The sequence below is a fragment of the Molothrus aeneus genome, unplaced genomic scaffold, assembly GCF_037042795.1.
Source record: "Molothrus aeneus isolate 106 unplaced genomic scaffold, BPBGC_Maene_1.0 scaffold_34, whole genome shotgun sequence".
Lineage (NCBI taxonomy): Eukaryota > Metazoa > Chordata > Aves > Passeriformes > Icteridae > Molothrus > Molothrus aeneus.
Window position 1 is genome coordinate 1,020,167 of NW_027099005.1, and position 9,878 is coordinate 1,030,044.

Here is a 9,878-nt window from a genome sequence, read left to right on the forward strand (position 1 = left end):
GAAGGATCTTGAAAGACCGGTGAAGAGCCAGAATCTGTGGAAGTTCAGCGAGTGCCTGGTAAGGAGGGCCTGGAAGCCCCAGCCTCAGCCCAGAGAAGCCCCCTGAGGGCGGTGCAGGCAGCGCCCGGCCCAGGGGCTGAGCCCGCGCCAAGCCTTCCCTCCTGCCGCTCTCTCCAGCTGGCAGAGGACAGCAGCAGAGTGGCCGAGCACCTGCGCCGGGCCCTGCCCTACCTGCAGAGCCCACAGGAGTCCCTGCGAGCGGCGGCCATCAGGTTCACAGGTGAGCTATGAGCTCGGGCTCCCTCCCCGGCCCGGCGTGCCGCAGCTCAGCCCCAGCCCCACCTGCTGCCCTGGCAGCGCCGGCCGGGCCTGGCGCCGTGGAGCCCCGCCTGGCCTGGGCATTGCTGCTGCCGCCCTCTGGCAGCCGTGCCCTGGGGCGGCAGCGTGCGCCAAGGGCCGGGCTGAGCCCTGCCGGGCCAGCAGCCTGTGTGGCCACAGCGCCGGCAGCGCCGCTGGCAGGGAGCTGTGCCGCTGGCGCCCTCACAGGCTCTGTGTTCACAGGGATGGCCGCGCAGCACCTGAGGGGGAAGAAGGAAGAGCTCTGGCTCATCTGCAACGGTGAGTGAGGCCAGCGGGGGCTGCCGGGGGAGCTGCAAGCCCTGCCCCGGCTGCCGAGGGCTCTGCTCCCTGTGCGCACCAGGGCCGGCGTGGGCAGAGCACACAGAGATTTCAGGGCCACCCGGGGCATTTGTGGCCAGCAGCTTCGGGCTGGTCCCGTTGGTGCCTGCTCCCTCCTGGCCATGGCTAGAGCCGGCTGCGATGGCCCTGCCAGGGCGCTCTCCTCGGCTCCCCGCAGATGCGGCATCTGACCATGGCTCCGTCCCTCTCTCTTTCAGCCCTTCAACACCTGACAGAGGACACCAGCAGTGCCGTGTCAGACGTGGCACTTGCAACATTGCATGTCCTCCAGGCACTGCAGAGTGAGCCATATTCCGTCTTCCAGAAGCTGCGCTATCAGCTCCGCAGGGCATGGAGGACTCGGCTTGGTCTCTTGGCGCTCGGCTGGCTGCGCTGCTGCAGCTCTGCAGAGAGCTGATGCCAGAGGCTCTGTCTGCTGGGACCACCTGAGCCAGTTCTTTCAGATTGTTCATTTCTTCTTTTTGGTTTTTCTTTAGTATATGAATATAGAGTTTGTTATAATACACAGACTCCCAGGAACATTCTTTTTGTCAAATTCAAAGCTCTGTTTCGTGTCAGGTACAATCATGCGGTGTGTGTATTTGTGAATGCGAAATGTGTGGACCCCGACAATGGGAGAGCTCTGAATTCTAATAATAACTGAGGAAAATAAGGCATGGAAAAAGGCCTTTGAACCTATCTTTTGTTTGCAATTAACCCTGGTTGATATAGGAGCATTGGAATTAAGGTGTTAAGGATGTTGCTTTTTGCTTGCATTTAATCCATAAAGAGTCTGCAATAATAACCTTTTGAAGTATAATTTTAGAATATTGCTTTTATCCTTGAAACTATAGATTTGGAATATATATAAAGGAAATATGCTTATCTCACGCCTTATGGAAGCAGAGAAAAACAGCTTGAGAAAGGAAGATGAACATCACCTCAAGGATTTATGGTTTCGACCACAGGGAAGCTGGACATCACTATTGTTAGATTTATATTCTCTGCAATTAAAAGGTGGACCCACATCTGGGGAGCTGGACTCCACCAGATGGGATTCGTCTTTCTTCTTTTAGAAACTGGACCGCCACCATCTGGGATCCTCCTTTTGAGATACATCCTGAGAAACTAAGATCACAATAGTGTATAGAATTGTGATGGAATAATTTGGAATAAAAATTGATGAAGAGTAAAAATTTGTAAATAGAAACTGCTGAAAATCTGATGAGTACCCCTATAAATAGCTGTAACCCTCAATTATCAGTGTGCAGTTGGAGGGAAAATTTCCCCCAGTGTGCCCAGCACTGTATTGCTCATACTTTACCATATTAAAGAAGAAATTGATTGCTGCTTGAATATTGGCCTAGTCAAGCTTCTTATTCATAACAAATTTGGTGCGTTGGCTGGGAATTTCCAAATCCATTGAGGGAGACTCCTGATCTCAGGGAGGCGCCCCACCTTGGAGGCTTCTGCCTCCAGTGGCCCTGAGTGACGGGGCAAACTCTCAGGGAAGAGGAAATCCATAAGGTAAATTATGAGCAAGGAATTTTGAGCTCCTGGAGTAGACTGCAGTAAATTCACCTGTAAAACTCGTGCACGAAGACCCAGGCGAGAAAAGGAGGCTGTGAGTATCGCTTGGTTAGGTGGGATAAGAACAGGTGTAGGTGTGTAAGAGTGTGAATGGTGTGTGTATGAGACGAGACCTAGTCACGACACGAGAGTGGAGTTCTTCTAACCTCAGTTTCGCTACTCCACGAGGGGAGCGGCAGGTGAAGGAAGGAAGCGTGTGGAAAAGGATTCTCTGTATGTAAGAGGTCGGGGAAGGGGGGTGAGATAAGATAATAGTACAGAGAAGATTTTTTTTCCTAGTGAAGAGTCAGAGGTGCCAGGCGTTAGAAGGGACATTTTATTAAGGAAATTCTTGACAAGAAGGGACTAAGGTCTGAACAAGTGAGGTCAATTTTTTTTGGGGAAAAATGGGTCAATGCCAAAGCAAAAACCCAGGAGCTGGTATAAACCAGCAGGAAAATAAAGGAACTGAAAGTACTGGAAAAAGAGAGAGCATTTTGCCAGATATACCCCAGGACAGCCCCCTTGGGGTAATGTTAAAATTGTGGGACAAATGTGAATCCAGGAGAGGGAAAAGTAAAGAGAAAATGATACAATATTGTATGGTAGAATGGACTAAAGAAATGATACGACCTGATAATTTATACTGGCCAATGTACAGGTCATCTGAAGGGTGGATCTGTAAGGCCTTGAATGCCTACGTAAATAAAAAGGACCCTATTAACCAAGAAGAAAGCGATTATGCTGCTTTATGGCATGGGTCCTGGCCTACTCCTCTGTATGCATGAAAAACCAAAAGGAAAAGAATCAGTGTGACCCCTTAGATAACCTCCCCCCCCTTATCTACCACAGCCAGCTGCACTGGTAGAGGTGCCTCATCCAGCACCTAACCCAGCACCCTTTGCACCCATTCCAGCACCCCCTGCACCACAAGCCCCGGTGGCTCCGCTCCCATTGCCACAAGCCCCGGTGGCTCCGCTCCCATTGCCACAAGCCCCAGTGGCTCCGCTCCCGGTACTTGATTCACCACCAGCACACAGAACGAGAAGCCAGGAAAGGGCACAAGCAGAAAGCAGTGGGGATAGCAATAAAGAAGGGAAGGGGGGGCAGCTGTACCCATTGAGGGAAGTACCATTAGTAGGAAATCAAGGGAGACCAGTCATGGCGTATGTGTCAGCACCCCTGAACACCGGGGATGTAAGGGCTTTTAAAAAAGAAATGGGAAGGTTACTTGAAGATCCCCTGGGGATGTCTGAAAGGTTAGATCAGTTTCTAGGACCCAGTATTTACACCTGGACGGAGATTCAGTCAATTTTAAGTATTTTATTTACAGCAGAAGAGAGGCAGCTGATAAGACAGGCTGGCATGAGAATTTGGGATAGAGATCACCAGCACCTTTAGGAGAAATGAAATGGCCCCTGGCAGCCCCTAACTGGGACCATAACAATGACCAGGACAGGCAGAATATGGTGGATCTCAGGAATATAATTATTCAGGGAATCCGAGAAGCAGTCCCCAGAGGGCAAAATATTAGCAAGGCCCTGAATGAATGTCAGGGGAAAGATGAGTCACCCACAGATTGGTTAGAAAGGATAAGGAAGAGTATACAAATGTATTCAGGATTAGATCCTGATACGGCAGTGGGGGAAGCATTAATCAAAACTCAGTTTGTGGTGAAGTCCTGGGAGGATATAAGAAGGAAACTGAAAAGTTAGATGGTTGGCAAGAGAGAAGTTTGCAAGATTAGTTAAAGGAAGCACAGAGAATTTATATTCGCAGAGATGAAGGCCAAAGCCAAAGCTAAGGTCTTTGTGGCTGTGGTAAAGGAAGTACAGAAGGGTGGTGCATCAACAGGGAAGGCTAAAATCACGAGAAAAGTAACAGGTGAAGGTTCTAAAAAACCTACCTGCTTTTACTGTGGTAAGGAAGGACATGTTAAAAGGTTTTGCAAGAAACGGGAGGCAGATCAAAAACTGTTTGTAGAAGGTTGACGATGTCAGGGGCTCTATTTATTAGGGACCAGACCATTGCAAGAGCCCTTGATAAAATTAAGAATAGGTCCCGAAGGTGAAGAATTCACCTTTTTAGTTGATACAGGTGCTGAAAGATCAACAGTACAAAGATTAACAAAAGGATGCAAAATCAGCAGGAAAACAGCTCAAGTAATTGGAGCAAAAGGGGAGGCCTTTAAGGTTCCCATGATTGAACAAGTATTAATTGAAGCAAAAGGAAAAGTGGATATTAGTGATCTATTACTAGTTTCAGAAGCAGAATGCAATCTTTTGGGGAGAGACCTGATTCTTTTGTTAAAAATTGGCATCCAACCCCAAAATGATCAACTAACGGTACAGCTGTACAAATTGACAGAGCAGGATGAGAGTAAAATATGTCCTGATGTCTGGTCCACTCCTGGGGAGATTGGTAAATTGGATATAGAGCCCTTAAAAATCACCATTGTAAACCCTGAGTTTCCTATAAGAGTGAGACAATACCCTATTCCACGAGATGGGAGGTGAGGGCTGAAGCCAGTGATTGAAGAACTCTTAAGGCAGGGCAAGTTAGAAGAATGTGTGTCACCCCACAATACTCCCATAATCCCCGTGAAGAAAAGTGACAGCAGCTCCCGTCTAGTCCAAGACCTAAGGGCTGTTAATCAACCAACAGCCACAAGGTTTCCTGTGGTAGCTAACCCCTATACATTACTAAGTCAGGTTTCCTCTGACTATACCTGGTATAGTGTAGTGGATTTGAAAGATGCCTTTTGGTCCTGTCCCTTAGAGGAGGGATGCAGAGACTATTTTGCCTTTGAGTGGCAAGATCCAGACACAGGGAGAAAACAACAATTAAGGTGGGAGGTACTTCCACAGGGTTTTACTGAATCCCCAAATCTTTTCAGGCAGGCTTTAGAAGGAATTTTACAGGATTTTGAAAGACCAGAAGGAACTAAACTAGTACAATATGTAGATGATCTATTAATTGCAGGAGAGAATCAGGAGCAAGTGAGAGAAGCAACAATCAGTCTGTTGAATTTCTTGGGAAAGAGAGGCCTAAAGGTTTCGAGGGCTAAGTTACAATTTGCTGAAGAGGAAGTGAAATATCTAGGTCACTGGCTGAGTAAAGGAACAAAGAAATTGGATCCTGAGAGAATATCGGGAATACTAAGTCTACCTTCACCTAATACCAAAAGGGAGGTGCGACAACTCTTAGGGTTATTGGGATATTGTAGACAATGGATAGATGGATATAGTCAAAAGGTGAAATTTTTGTATGAAAAACTAACAGTCAATACAGTGAAATGGAACCAGGAGGATGAAAAACAATTTAAGAGTTTGAAAGATGCTCTAATTCAAGCCCCAGTACTCAGCCTACCTAACTTAGATAAACCTTTTTAATTATTTGTAAATACGGCTGAGCAAACTGCTTATGGAGTGCTCACCCAGGACTGGGGAGGAGACAAAAAGCCGGTGGGGTATTATTCAAAATTACTGGACCCTGTTAGTCGGGGATGGCCAATATGTTTACAAGCTATAGTAGCAACAGCTCTTCTGGTAGAAGAAGCAAAGAAAGTTACATTTGGAGCTCCCTTAGCAGTACATACCCCTCACAATGTTAGAAGCATATTGCATCAAAAAGCAGAGAAATAGCTCACTGATAGCCGGATTTTAAAGTATGAAGCTATCTTGATACATTCCCCTGAACTGGAACTTAAGGTTACTCCGGCTAAGAACCCTGCCCAATTTCTCTATGGGGAGCCAGCTGAAGAGCTTGCTCATAACTGTGTGGAATTAATTGAATTACAAACAAAAGTGAGACCAGATTTAAGTGAGACAGAGCTATCTAGTGGGGAAAAATATTTTATCGATGGCTCATCAAGGGTGATAGAAGGGAAAAGAAATCCAGGATACGCTATTGTAGAAGGAGAACATCTGTCTGTAATAGAACGAGGAAAAATAAGTGCTAGCTGGTCAGCTCAGGCTTGTGAATTATTTGCTTTATACCGAGCTTTAGAACTTTTAAAAGATAAGGTGGGGACTATTTACACTGACTCAAAATATGCTTTTGGAATTGTACACACATTTGGAAAAATCTGGATGGAAAGAGGTTTGATAAACACTCAAGGGAAGAAACTGATCCATCAGGAGTTAATAATCAGAGTGCTTGAAGCCCTGAAAGGGCCTAAGAGAATAGCTGTAGTACATGTAAGAGGTCATCAACGAGGGCCAAGCTACTTAGCAAGAGGAAACAACACAGCTGACCAAGCTGCTAAGGATGCAGCCTGTAGATTAAAAGAAACTATCCAGCTGAACACTATAGCGGAAATTCAAGAGGAGCTGCCAAACAGTTATAGTACTCAAGAGGAGGAAGCTATAAAAAGATTAGAAGCTAAGAAAGAGCTGGGAAAATGGGTACTGCCAGATGGGAGAGAGATTTTACCTAAAGCTTATGCTAGAAGGATTCTAATCCAGTGACACCAACATACTCATTGGGAAACAAGAGCCTTATGTGATCATTTTTTAAAATATTATGGATGTATTGGAATTTTTGAAATAGCGAAACAAATAACACAGGGGTGTTTGACGTGTCAAAAGGTTAACAAAAAAGTTATGAGACAAGCTCCAACCGGTGGTAGAAAAATAGCCTACCGACCATTTGAAAGGGTTCAGGTGGATTATACTGAATTACCAAGGGTGGGCAGGTGGAAATACTTGTTAGTATTAGTAGATCAACTAACTCATTGGGTGGAGGCCTACCTGGCTGCCCGAGCCACAGCGAAGTTTGTGGTTAAAATATTGTTGGAACAAATCATTCCTCGATTTGGGGTTATCTGGGCCATTGATTCTGATCAGGGCTCCCACTTTACTTCCAGCATCATAAAAGGAGTAACACAAGCCATGGGGATTTCCTGGGAATATCACACCCCTTGGCACCCCCAGAGCTCTGGGAATGTGGAAAGAATGAACCAAACTATAAAACAGCAGTTAACAAAATTAATGATTGAGACCCAAATGTCATGGGTAAAATGTTTACCTTTAGCACTGCTTAATATAAGGACACTTCCAAATGCAGATACGGGACTTTCTGCATATGAGATGCTTTATGGAATGCCTTATTCCCAGGAAGTACCCCAAACATCAGTAGTCATAGCCGATATGACTATTCAAAAATACATCCAGAAGATGGGACAACATGTCCTAGAACTAAGGGAGAAAGGGGTAATTGCTCAATCAGCCCCTCTCAGATTTAGCATACATCAAATAAAACCAGGGGACTGGGTGCTGATTAAAAGCTGGAAGGAAGAAAGTTTGTCTCCTAGGTGGGAAGGTCCATATTTAACTCTGCTGACCACTGATACAGCTGTCCCAACTGCGGAAAAAGGTTGGACCCACGCGTCGTGGGTCAAAGGACCAGTGGAACCATCGACAGAGACGGAACCACCGACAGAGACGCCCGCTGAGTCCCAGTGGAGAATTGCATCTACTCCCGGAGAACTGAAAATCAAGTTAAAAAGGGACTGATGTATGTCACGAAAACGCTCCTACCTTAAGCTGCAAAACCAATTGTACTCACGAGAGGTAGAATGTGCTACTCCAAACTGTGTTATCCATGGGGTTGTTTTAAGTGTATAGAGTGTGAAGAATTTTGGTATACAAACCTACCAAGGGGACAGATCCCTAATGCTCTCTGCTGTAATTGTATGAAAGAAATAGAGAAAGAAACTGATAAAACTTTGTAGGCTGCAGTAAGGAAAGGATATATTAAAACAGGAGATAAAGATTAGTGGAGAACCTGGGTACACGGAACAAGAGCAGGAATTGATTTGCAGGAAGTACCAAAGGCCAAACTAGAAAAAGTAGAGTGTGACAAGGGCAATTGGATACCGGAGGAATATCAAATTAAAGCAAAAGAGTGGCAGGAAGCCAAGTATCACTGGAAGAGGGGGAGGCACATACACCAACCCTATTGTAGTCACACATTCCCCAAACTCAGGGGCCAATTGGCCTAAATTAAAAAGAATCGAGCCACAACCACGATAAATAGAGATCTGAAGGCTCATGAGGAAAAAGGCAAAAATGAAGAAAAAAATATCAGTGACTAAATCCCAAGGTATAAACTCTGCTACCGAGAAGATCTACATCTCGGCCGTTGGATGCAACCCAAGGGGCCTTGAGAGAGGTAGAGAGTTAAACCCCCTGAGGATTATTTTCACTGTATTGATCATGGCATCCCAGCCAATGGGCATTAATAGCCTCACTCCTGAACTCCACATAATCCACGAGCGAGCTGCAGGATCAGAGCCTATTGCTCCAGCTGTCTCTGACAAATGCAATCACACTGTCTGGACTGGGGGAAAAGTGGAATCAATGTTCATGGCACATTCCCATGTTAGTGAAGTGTGCTATGACCATAACCAATTAAAGATATGCACTATAGGTAGCAAATTATACTGAGTTGGAAAAAATTTAAAACATAGACTGAAGGTTTCTCCCAAAGATGGGCCTGTGTTAACCAACCTTCTCAAAGATGATGAAAAGAGACCAAAAAGAGAAAGCTTCCAAAGTTTTGGCCAGATTTGAAGCCAAGACACGAATGAGTAAGATAAATGAAAATTTATACAAGCAGAGGGGGGACTGTGAGATGCAAAGCTGTGTTTCGTGTCAGGTACAAACAGGCGATGTGTGTATTTGTGAATGCGAAATGTGTGGACCCCGACAATGGGAGAGCTCTGAATTCTAATAATAACTGAGGAAAATAAGGCATGGAAAAAGGCCTTTGAACCTATCTTTTGTTTGCAATTAACCCTGGTTGATATAGGAGCATTGGAATTAAGGTGTTAAGGATGTTGCTTTTTGCTTGCATTTAATCCACAAAGAGCTCTGCAATAATAACCTTTTGAAGTATAATTTTAGAATATTACTTGTATCCTTGAAACTATAGCCTTGGAATATATATAAAGGAAATATGCTTATCTCACGCCTTATGGAAGCAGAGAAAAACAGCTTGAGAAAGGAAGATGAACATCACCTCAAGGATTTATGGTTTCGACCACAGGGAAGCTGGACATCACTGTTGTTAGATTTATATTCTCTGCAATTAAAAGGTGGACCCACATCTGGGGAGCTGTACTCCATCAGACCGGATTCGTCTTTCTTCTTTTAGAAACTGGACCGCCACCATCTGGGATCCTCCTTTTGAGATACATCCTGAGAAACTAAGATCACAATAGTGTATAGAATTGTGATGGAATAATTTGGAATAAAAATTGATGATGAGTAAAAATTTGGAAATAGAAACTGCTGAAAAAACTGATGAGTACCCCTACAAATACCTGTAACCCTCAACTATTGGTGTGCAGTTGGAGGGAAAACTTCCCCCACTGTACCCAGCGCTGTATTGCTCATACTTTACCATATTATAGAAGAAATTGATTGCTGCTTGAATATTGGTCTAGTCAAGCATCTTTTTCATAACAGCAACTAATAATATTTGTAGTAGTTTTTGTGCCATATTTATAATCTTTTTCTCCGATAGTGTCAAGGCGGGGGGCACTTTGGGGGCCGTGGAGACATTTCTGGGGCACATTTGGGGCAGTTTTGGGTCTGGGGAGGGAATTCAGAGAGAACTTGAGGGTC